At 36.8% G+C, this 14,258-nt stretch overlaps 1 non-coding gene across 1 annotated transcript; it reads right to left on the bottom strand.

Annotated features, from left to right (window-relative positions):
* Nucleotides 1-5,561: 5,561 nt before the first annotated feature.
* Nucleotides 5,562-5,664, bottom strand: LOC122802207. The gene has a single exon (XR_006364900.1). It is a non-coding gene; the product is annotated as a U6 spliceosomal RNA (small nuclear RNA).
* Between the last annotated feature and the right edge of the window lie 8,594 nt (nucleotides 5,665-14,258).

Here is a 14,258-nt window from a genome sequence, read left to right as displayed (position 1 = left end):
TATAACCCTAAACTTAAACGAATGTGAGTCATCAGTAGCTAAAATGTGTTTGGATAGTGCATTAGTGCCAGACGTAATACGTGTCTGGTACAAATGCTCTCTCACCCTATCTCTAAGTCTCCTATCGGTTTTACCAACATAAAAGGCGAAACAGGAAGAGCACACAGCAAGATAGACAACATGTTTAGTATTGGAATCAGCTGTTGTATTAAAATTATATACTTGTGAAGTATTAGGATGTACAAAAATATTAGAATCACAAATATAAGCACAAAAATTGCACTATCCAAACACATTTTAGCTACTGATAATTCACATTCGTTTAAGTTTATGGTTATATACATCAATACACCCAGTTTGAGAGGTGGAGATGTTAGGAACTTTACAGAGAGGAATGAAACAAATTGGATCATCAGACTTCAAGCACATTTACATCCTGGTTTAAATGAGAAGATCCCTATTAAACCAGCCCTTAAAAACAGGAGGCTTGCTCTCAAGCAAACATTACATATATATATGTGTGTGTGTGTGTGTGTATATATATATATATATATATATATATATATATATGTGTGTTTTTGTTTGGTATTTATGTTATATATATATTTTTATATTATTTTTCAAATTTATCAGCTTTTCTGATATATATATATAAATATATATATATATATATATATATATATATATTTATTTGTGTTTTATTCGTGTGTTTTATATATGCGTTTTTGCACATAATTACATAAGCATTTTTATTAGTGTACATTTTTTATTCATGCATTTTTACATAAGGATTTTTGTGATATATGTGCCATTAAATTTAATTTAGATACATTTATTAGTTAATTATTCTGTTCATCAATTAATTGAGATGTCATTATTATGCAGATTTATTCACTTATAAAGAGTGTGTATACTTATTCAGATTGTATCATTGAGGTCTGAAGAAGCCACTTTGGTGAAAGTGCTTGCCTGTTTTCTGTTACTGAATAAAAGGTTTTTTATCACGTTCAAGGTTTCTGTAAATCATTCATTGGTTTGAACTACAAGAGCAGTCTGAATTTGGTCTGAATAGACATTTATATGGTAACTGTTACCAACTGCCAGAGGTTGTCACTGAGCTTATTTTATTTTTTTTTTTACATTAGTCTGAGAAAATGCTGAAAACAGAATTCTAGCTGATTATAAGATTGCCATGGCTGTTGAAATGTTCCAGGGAGGGTATTGTTTTAGTGTACGAAATGGCTTCAAGCTCTGGTTAAGAGAATTAAGTTGCAGTCAGATTGGTTGTGAGTGAATTTTTTGTACTGCTTTGTGCAGGATTTATGAGGTACTTAATTTCTGATCTTCAAGAGATTTTTCATATGGCATTAGGTGGGGTTGTAGGTTGCTCATTTGACCCCTTAGTGGACATAATGAAGGTCATTTTTCGTAACCTGAACTTACTATTGTCAGATGAGATGACTACTGCCTTTTGTCATGTCAGAACTTGAATCACTTTAAAAAGGTAAAAGTAAGTAAAGCTTATAGATCTAACTGCATGCTTGTAGAGCATTCCAGAAACCACCCTCAGGAGGTCATTAATGCATTGTTAAGACTATTCAGGTAAAATGACTCTTGAGTCCTGTCTTCCCCTCTTGGAAGGTTGCTTTTACAACACTGATTCTCAGTCACAGTAAAGCTCCTGTCTGTGTTTACCTGTAGTTCTTTTCCTACCCTAAATATTGCTTCTAGATTTTACATGTCCTTGTGAGCCGAGAGGTTGAATGGGTAATTAGCTTGTAGGTTGATCCAGTCCAAGCTAGATTTAGACCAGGCAGCCATTTCTGGTATATCGTGTGGTATGTATTACAGATAATATGTGGGCCTTTGTGTCACAAGTGTTAGATTCTGGTATTAAGAGTCAATGTCCAAAAGGCATTTGTTTGGTTCATAATATTTATTGCAAGGTTCTTGCAAGACTTGTATACATATTATAACAGCAGTAATGTCTAAATATATGGGCTGTAGTACATTATGATAATAGGTTCCTATATTTCAAGGGTGGCCTTTGGAGGATAACAACAAAGGTTGCCCATTGTTGTTCATGCTGCTCGATTTGACCTTTAGCCACTACTTTGAGTAAATGTAAAAATGAGGAGTAAGGTGAGGTTCATTCTGATTATTCATGTATGCAGAGGCTCTCTCTGTATGATTCTTTTGGATTTGTTAAATGTACATCCTAACATTACGATTGTTTTGCATCAATTTTCAGGGATTTCTAATAATTTAGCCAACAGTACTAAGTCACGGGCACTTTGTATGGGCTTTCAGTCCTCTCTCACAGCCTGCCAATGGTTGTGGTTTTCAGTGAGACTGAATATTTAGGTACATGGATGGTAACCCACAATTATCTCTTTCAGACTTAGTAGGATTTCCAAGTCAGGACAGCTTTCCCTTGGCTAGTTTTCTGAAAATACAGGTGTGACGCATGCTTATAACAAATCTAAATATCTTGAGGGAGAAATAAACAACAAAAATGTTTAGCTCTCAGTCAGCATCGTAATGGTTATACTAATTTTTCATGAAGTCATAACCCTGATTTTATACTGAGTGCAGCCTAAGAATTTTGTAAAAGAAGCTGGAAGTCAGAAAAATAATCCAAGGCTAGAAATTGTACACAGAATAATTGCCGGTGGTATGGAATGCAATACTATAGGATTGTAGTCTACTGTAGACCATCCACGTACCCTTCAAATCGTGAAGATTTCCCAAGTAAACTCCATGTTATAAAAGCCAAATCCAAAAGCAATAAAATTCTTGTTTAGATTTAGACTACACAGACCGCATAAATTACACAATGTCAGATAATTATATCCAGACATTAACTGACTATAATAATAATCAAAACATTGGAACTGATGGCTTAAAATCCAGTTAGGGATAGCAATATTTTGAATTTCATACTGACAAACATGGGATCTGTCTTCTCCCCACCCATACATATACCCTGTATAATTAACACAGTTCATGCTATCATCATCTTTAACCTACCTGTAAACATACACTTATACACTTAGTCATAAATAAATCATCCCTTCTTATCTGTAAACAATGATGCTGTTAAGTGACATCATTATGAAAATGGGTTGTAATACTGCCCTGGTGGTGAGTCCTTTATTATTAATAATTGATTCCTTCACATCTTCCTTACATGATCTTTGTGTACCAGTAACCTATCCTTTCATCTCTTCTGGTCTGAGGTGAGAAAAGCTCTGGCTCTACTAGCCTGTTATCATGGTCCTTCCCCTCACTCTTTGACTCTTTTTGTAGCTCTCTAAATTCTTCTCAGCTGTCTGATATACATTTTCTTGTATGGCCTCCAGAACTGCCTACAGTAGTCTGACTAGGAACCTCTATTGAAAGTATTACCTCCTTGCTCTGCAATCTGTCACCCTAACTATAAATCCTAGTATTCTGTTTGTCCTTACCACTGCCCTGTCACTCTGCTCCTAGTGGTGCAAACCAGATGTGATCATCACCCCCGGATTCTTTTCCTTTGCCAACAGTTCCACTCCTGCCAGATGCACTTCACACCAGGGTTGTGTCTGGTGACCTGAGTACAGTACTTGGCATTTGTTTGCACTGACCCTCAACCCCCACCTTTCTGCTCAAGATCACACACTTTCCAAATCCTTCACTATAATCTGCCTCTATCGTTCACTGCTGCATCTTCATGCCAGCAGAAAGTATGTTTTGTTTTTTTTCTCTCTGACATGTCTGAGACAGATACACTAAAGAGTGCTGGCCTCAGAGCATACACACATATTCAGTGGAGTTAACTTGATTTGGTGGGGATTTGAAGCTTACCAGTGCATCACTTTGGAGCAGGTAGTTTGTCTTAGAGAAATTTCTAAAGGTACAATCAGTGGAGGGGGTCTCTTGTTTCAATTTTATTTCAAAGGAGATGGCTTTATATTTAGACCTAATAAGTGATGAAAATATGCAAGGGATGGTACAAGATGCCCCCATATTAGTAAGGACAAGATCTAAGATGTTGTTCCCCCCATGGGCACTTTAACTAATTGTCACAGGGCATTTGCATTGACAAAGTCCAGAAATCTCTGCGCTTGTATACTAGTAGTGGTGTAGGTTTCCCAGTCTATAGGTGGATCATTTAGATCACTCAGGAAAGTGGAAGTGGGTTTAATATTGACTGATTGCAGTTCCTGTAGATCTGTGTTGTGGCTTGGTTGGGTCACAGAGGGAGTTCTTTAGCTAGCTAACGTATGGACATTACAGTCCTTCTGAGTCAGAGTGCTCTCTGCCATTTTAAACCATGCCTCAGTCACTACACAGATGTCTCCATCTTCCAGGACGAGAAGAGCTTGTAAGGAGTGAAGTTTCTTGTTTAGGCTCCTCAAATTGATCAGTAACACCTTCATATTTCCCTTTGCTTGCTTTATGTTTTCAGGTTTATCGGGCTGGCATTGCCTAAAAAAGACACTATGGGGGATGAACAAAGTATTTGCCAATAATCAAAACCCTAGAAGGGACAGATACAGGCCATCATTGAAAAAGCATTGGGTCTTTTGATCATATCCTCCTAAGCTAACAAATGTTGGACCCCTTTGAATGACACCAAAAACTAAGCTGAATGGTGGTCAATTATTTTTTTACTATACCGTGACATCATCCTTGGAGAAGGTAAAATGCTGCTCAGTGCTAGGCTGGGACACAAAATCAGAGCACTAAATCATGTCTCTCTTCTTGTAGTCCAGGGAAGTACACCTCAAGGCACTGACACTTGTGTACTATGGCAGATTCATATTGGTACCTGTTGTTCAAGGACTTGAGATTTGATGGATCCTGGCACCAAACAAGCAACTGACCATCACTCTTTTCTTGCTTAGCCTGATAAGAGGAACATCTGTATGTCTTACAATGGAGACACCTATAACTAGAATATTTGACTGGGTAGATGCCGGCCTTATGGGCTCAGCATCCATGACTTCATGTACAGTGTGAAGATGTAGCCTTAACTTACTGAGTGTGCTTTATGCCTGTATTGCATTTTGGAAGTCTTTGAGGTTTAGGAAAGTTAGTCATTAGAACCTCATCGTATGATGGATTATGTGTATTGTGATGCCCTTGGAGATGTGTGGTGTACTGCTGATGATTTTGGTGCTGAGTCTACTGTGTGTGGGCTTTTTGCCACAAAGGACAGTATATATGGACATTGCTCACACTGTGTTTTTCTAAACACCTTTATTAAATTATCACTTAAGACATAGGCAAACATATATTAACAGAAAAAAATTAGAACATTTTAACATTTTCCATTAAAATATAATCTACATCACATATATTTATTTGCTACTATCGTCAATCCAACATTACAAAAAATTGCTGAATTCCCACCTTTCCTTAAACCTCACTCCTCCTGGATATTTTTCTACACGTATTGTTCCCACAATTTCCATTTATTTCTATGTAATTTGCTCCTTTTTCTAAAGATCCCTCTTCCAGTTCTTTTATAATATTCAATACCTCAGATACAATTGGTGTACACTTTGATTTCCATTTTAAATATGGAACACTTCACAAATTTGCATGTCATTCTTGCGCAAGGGCCATGCTAATCTTCTCTGTATCATTCCAATTTTAGTATATGTGCTGCCAAAGCAAGCCAGTAATTGCTTTTTGGCAGCCAACAGAATTAAACAACAAGGCCTTACTATGTCTAGACAATTCAGATCTGTATTCCAGCTCAAAACAATCATTTCCTTACTTGCAGCCGTTTGTTCACCCAATATTTCTTACAGAGTACTCTGTAGCAAATTTTTAAAATCTGCCAGCTCCCTCTCACACATTGTGTTTGAGTAACAGATGATTATCAGACAACCTGAGACAATTTTTACATTATCTCAATATGCCCATCTCACTCATGCTGGCTACAAAAGTTGAGGGGAAGTACTGTTCCATGGTTTTAACAGGAATGACTTGGGGGAGCAAGGGGGACTATAACTGCTTGGTTTATTTAGCATACTGTTTGGATGGATTTACTACTAAGGCATGGGGAAATGACCAGCTATCTGGTCAGGAGTATACTCAGATAAAGGTGGGTCTTATTTGTGCTTGGCAGGGTTATTTGAGCATTAGACCCGGTTTTGTAAGGCTGTATAGATTTTGCAGACCTCTTATACTGAAAAAAAGGTCTTGCACAGACAACCCACTATAAAGAGCGTCCTTTGACTTTGAGCTACAGGTCAATGACCCCAGGTCAGTTTGAATATCAAAAATTTTAGCTTTTACAGTGGGGGTAGGTAAAACTGTAATTAGTGTACAAACAGTAGGGAGTGGCAGGGATAACAGTGCCTAGCATATTAATGGGGGGCTGGGAGGGCTTTAGCCATATAGCCGACACAGGAATGAGGAAAAACAGAAGCATATATATCAGAAGTAGGAAATGTAACAGAAAGGCGCTGGAATGCAACAAAGCACTCAAATGATAAGCAGAATATAAGCAACCTGGAATGGAAACATCTGTAGAAACAAAGAAACAGAAATCTTGCAGCAAAAATTACGCTGCCATTATTGCAATCCAAACTGTCTGAGGCACCAGATCATGCAGAGATTTAACAGTAACACTGTATATGGAAAAATGCAGTAATAAATGACAAAATGAGGCTCAGATCTTGCAGTAGTTCATATTTCTTCCACATCTGCAAATGAAGCTACAAGACTAAGGTCCCAGACTGACTTCAAATACAATAAACTTTCAGAAGTAATTCTATTTATTGGAGACAGATGTGTAAATGATGTTCAAACTTTGCAGCAATTTCCAATTCTTCCACAATTCAAGCAAAGTTACAAGACTGTGGTCTCAGAAGAAGTTACTTTTGATACAAAATGAGACAGGTTGCATAAAATGCAAAAATAAATATATCAAAATGAAGGTGACTATAAGTACAGCTTAAATATGTAATAACAGACAGAAAATGTATGAAATGGAGCCTAATTCAAGCTTTAACAGTCCAATGGGAGGTTGTTACCAGGTTAATCTGTCAGTGCTGAGTAAAATGAGCAGAGGAGATGAGACAGGGTGGTGCTTCAAAGGCCAAATATACAGGAGATGTGACTGGGAGGAGCTTCCTAGGCCAGATATGCAGTAGGGATGGGCAGGTCAAAATCCTTCATATTTAAAAGCACAACAGAGAAAGGATCATAGCTCTCAACTGTCCCTGATTTTGACTCAAATTTTAGCTCTGTCCCTCTTACGCCCATAAAACTGATGAATGTTGGACAAAAGGTGATGAATTACACTTAAATGATGACAATAATAAGATTTATACACTTTTTACTTCACAACATATACATATATACTAATTCACATTCTGTTATTCTGTCATTTTCTCAAGTTAATAGCTATAATATTTTAAAAGTGTCGTTGATTGCCCCTGAATATTTTTGGATTTGGTTCTGATTCTGTTGAGAATTGTCCCTGATTAGTTGAGCTATGGAAAGGATGGGTGGAAAAAAAAATTAATTGGTAAAATAAGTGCATTAGTTTAAATTTACAATCATGTTTCCCTCCTGCAGTATCAATCCATTTACTTCTGCAAGATTTTAGAGCCGGAACAACTGTATAGACTTATAATTGTTGATGTAAATACTTTACTATATATATCTGCCTTGTAATTGTTTGTTTCATGAGAAATGTAACTGTTGTTTTTCTGAGAACTTTCTGAAGTTCAGTTTTTAAAGCAAATGTACTGTGATGGAGTTTTTCTTCCCAGGCCTCCACTGAAAATGGCTATGCCTAGTTGAACTTTCCTGGTCAACAAAGAAAAATAATTAAATAAATAAATAATACCTCCCTGGATGCAAAATGGAGTCTCAAATGCTTTGTTTGGTTTTAGCCTCAGGACAATTTTCAGCTTCCAAGAATCTGAAAGACCCTTCAACCTCTCATCAGTGCATACGTTCAAGGACATACTTTACTTGAATGTAGCCAACCATCTCTTCCAGTGTGGCCTTTTGTTGTGAACATCACAGCCACGCTTAAATTCTACTAGCTGGTTAGGTCTGTGATATCTTTTACGGTAACTAGATGTTCTTTTGAGTTCTATAATATACTGACCACCCCTATCCTTGTTTGGATTTTGCTCTGCTTAATTACAACTGAAGGGCTACTTAAATGAAATATTACTTGCCTGTACCATTTCTATGTATGGAGAGCTTTGTAGGGTGCATACTTTCTACTTTAAAATAATAAACTGTTCTTTTTGCATATTGTATTTTTAAATGATTGACATACATGATTCTCTTTGCCAGTTTTCTTTGTCATGTATGGAGCTATGTTTTATCAGTTTTACATTGCTTTGACAAAGTGGACCAGAATGCAACTTGCAAACTCGAGCAAAAAAAAAAAAAAACAGCACACACACACACACACACACACACACACACACACACACACACACACACACACACACACACACACACACACACACACACACACACACACCCTAATAAAAGTTCACTTACCTCTTTCAACAAAATGGCTATGCAGAACAATGGGCATTCACTGAAAAGTACATTCAAGATAAACATCTGCAGTTCATATGATCAAACAAACATATGTTCTATCAGTATTTAAGGACCCAGCTTTGTATATTTGGCCCTGCCATACCTCAAGCTAAGAATCAGCTGCTTGCCACTACTCACATTGTTTCTAACTTTTGCCTCCAGTATTAACCTTTGGGGTTGAAACAGCCTCAGCCATCCATGGGTTAAAAGAGGAAGTGGAAACGAACTAGCAGATCTGATCTGCTAATATATTTGCTGGAGGAAATAGATTACATCAGAGGTCTTGGGGCCACTGAGTCTCCAGAAGCTGAGGCTTTTGATGCTGTGTTTGCATACCTGTCAGCTTTCCAGTATTTTCCAGAATATCTAGAGTTTTGTCTCATATTTTTGGTATAGCCCTCATAAAATTGGTGATTTTCTGGCGAATTATTGAGAATTGCAACCGCTAAAAAATGAGTTTCAGGCTTTGTGTCTCTGACTCCAGTGCTAAGAACTTGAGAGGTATATTTGTGTGTGTGTGTGTTTCAGATTGTATTTCAAGCAGTTCTTGCAAAAAGGTAGTTAACCGGCCTTTACTTATGCTTTCTAAAGCCTCATTGTGATGAAATCATTACTCCATACAAACAGTACAGAGTGGAGGGCAATGCAGAATTTGTCTGATCTGAATGCCAGGTGTGCTAATAGTAAGGAAACAATGTGAGGTTACTCTTATGAACCTGCTACTGACTCCTTTATCATCAGTCTCAGACGTCATTAACCCCTTCAATGCTGTGCATTTTCAAAAGGACTCTCCTGAAACTACTGACTGTATTTGCTTGTTTTTGATAGTTGACAATGTCTTGAAAATGATTTCAGTTATCATGCAGAATTCTAGACAGGTTACAGGCTAAATCATCTGTAAAACACCCTTAGATTATGCTCTCACCCTCAAAGACAGCAAAATATCTTTATCTTGAATTCTAATAACAGAATCCTTTTAATGTCATTTTATGTCATAACATATAAAAATGGGCTATCACTTTTATGTAAAATGACATATTCCTTTTCTGCTTAAAGTCTGCAAAACACTGCATCTCTATGTTTTGATGTTATGTTAGTTATTCTGAAGACACATTTATTGTGAACTGATTCTCCTGCAAATGTTGCAGCTTCTCAATTTCTGAGAGCCTTTCTGACATGGAATTGACCCTTCCTATGAATGCTTATGAGTCTGTTTTTTCAGCATATTATAAAATTTTCCAGATAAGACAGACTTGTACTCAAAATAATGCATTCCATACGTAACCAGCACTAATGGCAAGGAAGGCCAATGTGTGGCATGTCACTTGTAACGTGTCAAAAATGTTTTCTGCTATACGTTAAAGAGTTTACAGAAATAAACAGTTTTTATAGAAATAGTTGTAAATCTTCAAAAGTCTTCAGGTCAGTTAGCGAAATAGAAGCTGCAGCAATCCTGTTAAAAAACAAAACTAGAATTTAAGAATAGATCTTTCTCTCTCCCCATGGTCTGTCTCTCTCTCGCCATGGTCTGTCTGTCTCTCTCTCTCTGTCTGTCTTCATGGTCGGTCTCTCTGTGTCTCTCCATGGTCTGTAGAATAACTAAAATGCTTTAGTATATAACTGTTTTGCAATGTACCACAATGCTAGGACTGGTTGGATTTTTTTGACAGATGGCTTACAACTTCAGTCTCTCATTGGATAGATTTGTGAGCCAATGAAATAAGACAAATCAGAGCTATATGAGGTGAAACCAGAAAAGCTGTTCCCTATCAAAAGCAAACTGCATTACACTTGATAGGAATGTTGCAACCCCTGCAAGGGACTTTAATTTAAAAAAGGGATTCCAAATAGATAGACAGATATACAAATATGAGTTTGCATGTACCTATTCATGCCAAGTAAACAAAATGCTACTGCTACATGGTGTGGTAACCTCACCTCTGTGACCATCCTGCTTACCCACCCTGGTTATTGTTCCAAGTTCTGGCCACCATCAAGGCTTAATGAGCAATCGTCCAGCACCACCATGATTTCTCTCCTGAGGATAAACACTCCCATCCTTCCTGTCCCTCTGTCAGTCACCCAGATCACTCTTCAATCTTTGGTTGCTTGGGCCATAGTATATACTAGGCTAACAACCACCAGGACTTTTATAAGCCTAGCAGTGCAATCCAACCCAATTATGAGCATGTTAAGAAGTTTATAGTGATAGTGTGTGTGTGTGTGTGTGTGTGTGTGTGTGTGTGTGTGTGTGTGTGTGTGTGTGTCTGTGTGTGTGTGTCTGTGTGTCTGTGTCTGTGTGTCTGTGTGTGTGTGTCTGTGTCTCTGTGTCTCTGTGTCTCTGTGTTGTGTTAGGTTGGGCATTACTGCCTGCATTTGCCTATCAGAGATATGGGTGCCAGACCCAGGATGAATTTCCAATTTCTCATTTATTAGTCAAGGTTACACTTAAATATGGTTAGGGGTAGACTCTACTTCACATGGATGGTGGTGCCTGTTCCAGAGTATGGGGATCCTCTGAGATTCATACATGTCTTATTTATATCACAAGTGAAATTTAAATCCCTGGATGTATGCCACCAGACTGGCTAGGCTTTTTCTTATATCAGCACTGTAGACCTTTGGATGTAGCTTATTCAGAAGAACATGTGTATTTTACAGACACTGTCACATATCCATGTTACTGGTCACAGTGGTTGAAAAAAACACCAAAGTTAGAATTTTTCAGTCCAGCAGTAGGGAAAACACACAGTGTTCATAGGTTAGTACTAGGCTAGCTGCCTTTGTGGGCCATTTTAAGCCTAGCCCATGGGGATCAAAAGCTGCACCTTGTGTCTATAAGGTAAACACCTTAACCATTAAGCCAACCAAACTGGTACAGACCATATTTTATTTATTTATTTTATTTTACATTTGATTACCAGGAAAGTCTGACTGGGTGTTAGCCCGATTGCAGGTGAGGCCCGGGGAGAAAAGCTCCACATAGAGAAAAAGAAATTCAGTAAATTTAACTGAGCAATACATCTGAGTCAGATTTACAAAACCTGTATGTTTTTACATGTATCAATGGTCAAGTTACAAGAAGTTGCACATGTTCACCCTCATACATACATACACACATATGCTACTGTATTTCTAAATATGGCATCAAACAGTGAAGTTGCATTAATGGCTACATATTTCCGGGTTAGATAAAAGCTGGTCAGCTTTTATGTAATATTACAGCTTTAAATGTATTGCTATATGTTTGACCTACATGTTGTACTGTTTACCACTAAGCTACTTATGGAATGAGCCTTTATTTTCCAATGACTGAGTTTTGTACTAAACTGTATGCACACTTTTAATGACTATAAGTGTGTGTTAAGAGTTTTGTTTTATTCTAATGGGTATCCCAGTTTTACTACCTCTGATCAGTGCAGTATAAATTAACCAATTAGAGAAATGTATTGCAAACATACCATAATATTCTGTCCACTTAATACATTTTCTATTATATGTAAAGCATGTAGTAACATAATCTATCAAAACAAAGAGTTCATATCCCTTGTCTATGAAGGTATTCTAATTTTATGTTATTTTATACCTTCAGGTTTCTGTTTTCCTAGTAAATAAAGGTGTGTCGTCCCCCTTGATTTTATGGTCATGTCAGTATTTTCCTTTTTCCTATTTTCTTTTATTGAAGTTTTTTTAGTCTGTATACAGTAAGTGAAGCCATTTAAAAATCATCAGTGGCACATAAACTCATAAACTGAAGTCAAAATGATGTAATTTAAAGCTAAGAAATTCGGTTTCCACTTAAATTTTCCTGAGCATGACACTGACTGTATAATGGCAGTAGAGAATCCCAGAAAACTGCTATACAGAACAAATAATAAATACAAAATAAAGAGATCAATGAAGACTGTAGACAATAAGACATTAAGCATGCAAACGCAGTGACAAGCACAGTAATGGCTTCTCACATTTAAGTGCATTTTCAGGGAAACTAAGAATAAGCTGATATCTCTAGTCTTTAACTGAGATCTCTTTCACTTAGAGATGAGGTTTCTTTATTACTAATGCCCCCCACCCCCAATGGCTTCATTTACAACATATCAAGTGAAAGAAAGGTCAGTAAACAGTAACATAGGAAAGGGAATTATTTAAAACACCCTACCAACTGATGCAGAACACACAAGTTTATTTAATTAGATAGTTCCAGCCCACACCAAAAATAGTGACTAATTTAAATCAGTAAAATGAGAAAAGAAACAGTAGCCTGGAAACAATTGTTTTAATGAGAGAGAGAGTTACTATAAAGAATAATAGTTATGCTAGGGACTAAAATGAACATATAAGGATTGCTCACACTTCAGAGCACATGATTAATATGCGCAGATTCCCATGAAATGCATTTAGCTTAGTGTTAATTACAGATAGTACTCTCATGCTGATGCTTATCAAAACTACTTAGTGGGTCCGCCTGCACACACCTTTCTTGTTTTCTTAATCCCTCATTTCAGTCTCAGGTTTGTTCTGCAACATCAGTATACCTCCTTGTAGCCCATCAAAATGTAAACTACTAATGAGTTTGAGAGCTACATTCCCAATTTTCACTAATGGCCATAAGATGACCGGAAGTGACTTCTGAGTTTGAAACTAGCAATGAGAAGTGATATGTAGAGCTCTGTAATGGCGTATTTAGCACAGGTATAACCATGCCTAAGGCAACAGTAATGTATGTTCACTGTGCCTGTTTATCTTAATGACATGCTGAATAATTTAATGGAAATTTAGTTAGTGAGAGTTTTATTCATAGATGAGGTACACTTGACTTCATAAACACCAAGGGTGAAATCTGGGAAATTACACAGGCAGTCAGGCACACAGTGCATGCATAAAAGTGGCGTGCAAGCGTACTTTACTATGCTTAATTTGTCTGTTCACTCATTCCTTTGTTTATTTACATCTTTCCAGACTGTTTCGTGAAGGCGGGATTATAGTCTTAATGGAGTTTCTGCGACAGTTCTTTTAGTTAGGCCTTGTAGGCCATCTTAAAAAAAAAATCAGACAATAAGGATGCAAGTCAAGAGTAATACATAATGGGACAAGTTAAGCCCAATGGCTGAGGGTGAGTTGCTTGTTACTTCCTACTTGTAGTTTCTGATAGACAATCTAAATTTTATTTATTTATGTATTGACATTTGTTAACCGGGTTTGTCCACCTGGGCTTGTGGCCCATTTTCAGTGGAGACCCGAGGAGAAAAGCTCCAGTAATACATTTTAAAACAAGTACAATTTTAAACAATATTGATATAATAGCAGTTATAGCAAAATGATTCACATATGTTGGGATACATGCATAAAGTTAAAGTTGCATTAAAAAGAAGCTAAGTAACAATTGTACATTGATATAGTTCAATAGATCAACAATTAACATTTTTTGTTTGTATAAAATTGTGCAAATGAAATGAAATGCTGAAATTAAAATAAGGACTACAAGTAACAACATGAGGACAGTCATGTATGTTTTTGGTAAAAAGTGGTTATCAAATGTAGTTATTCAAAGCCAGTATAGAAGACGCACATAAATAATATAGTTTGTGGTCTTATTAGCAAATACATTATTGGTCCTTCTGGTAAATAGGTGATTTTATTTCTACCCATCTTTTTCTGCACCTAATTCAGAATCAAAGTATGTTGCAAGG

The sequence above is a fragment of the Protopterus annectens genome, chromosome 1.part0, assembly GCF_019279795.1.
Source record: "Protopterus annectens isolate FY-2018-M chromosome 1.part0, PAN1.0, whole genome shotgun sequence".
Taxonomy (NCBI): domain Eukaryota; kingdom Metazoa; phylum Chordata; order Ceratodontiformes; family Protopteridae; genus Protopterus; species Protopterus annectens.
This window is presented reverse-complemented; position numbering and strand designations above follow the sequence as displayed.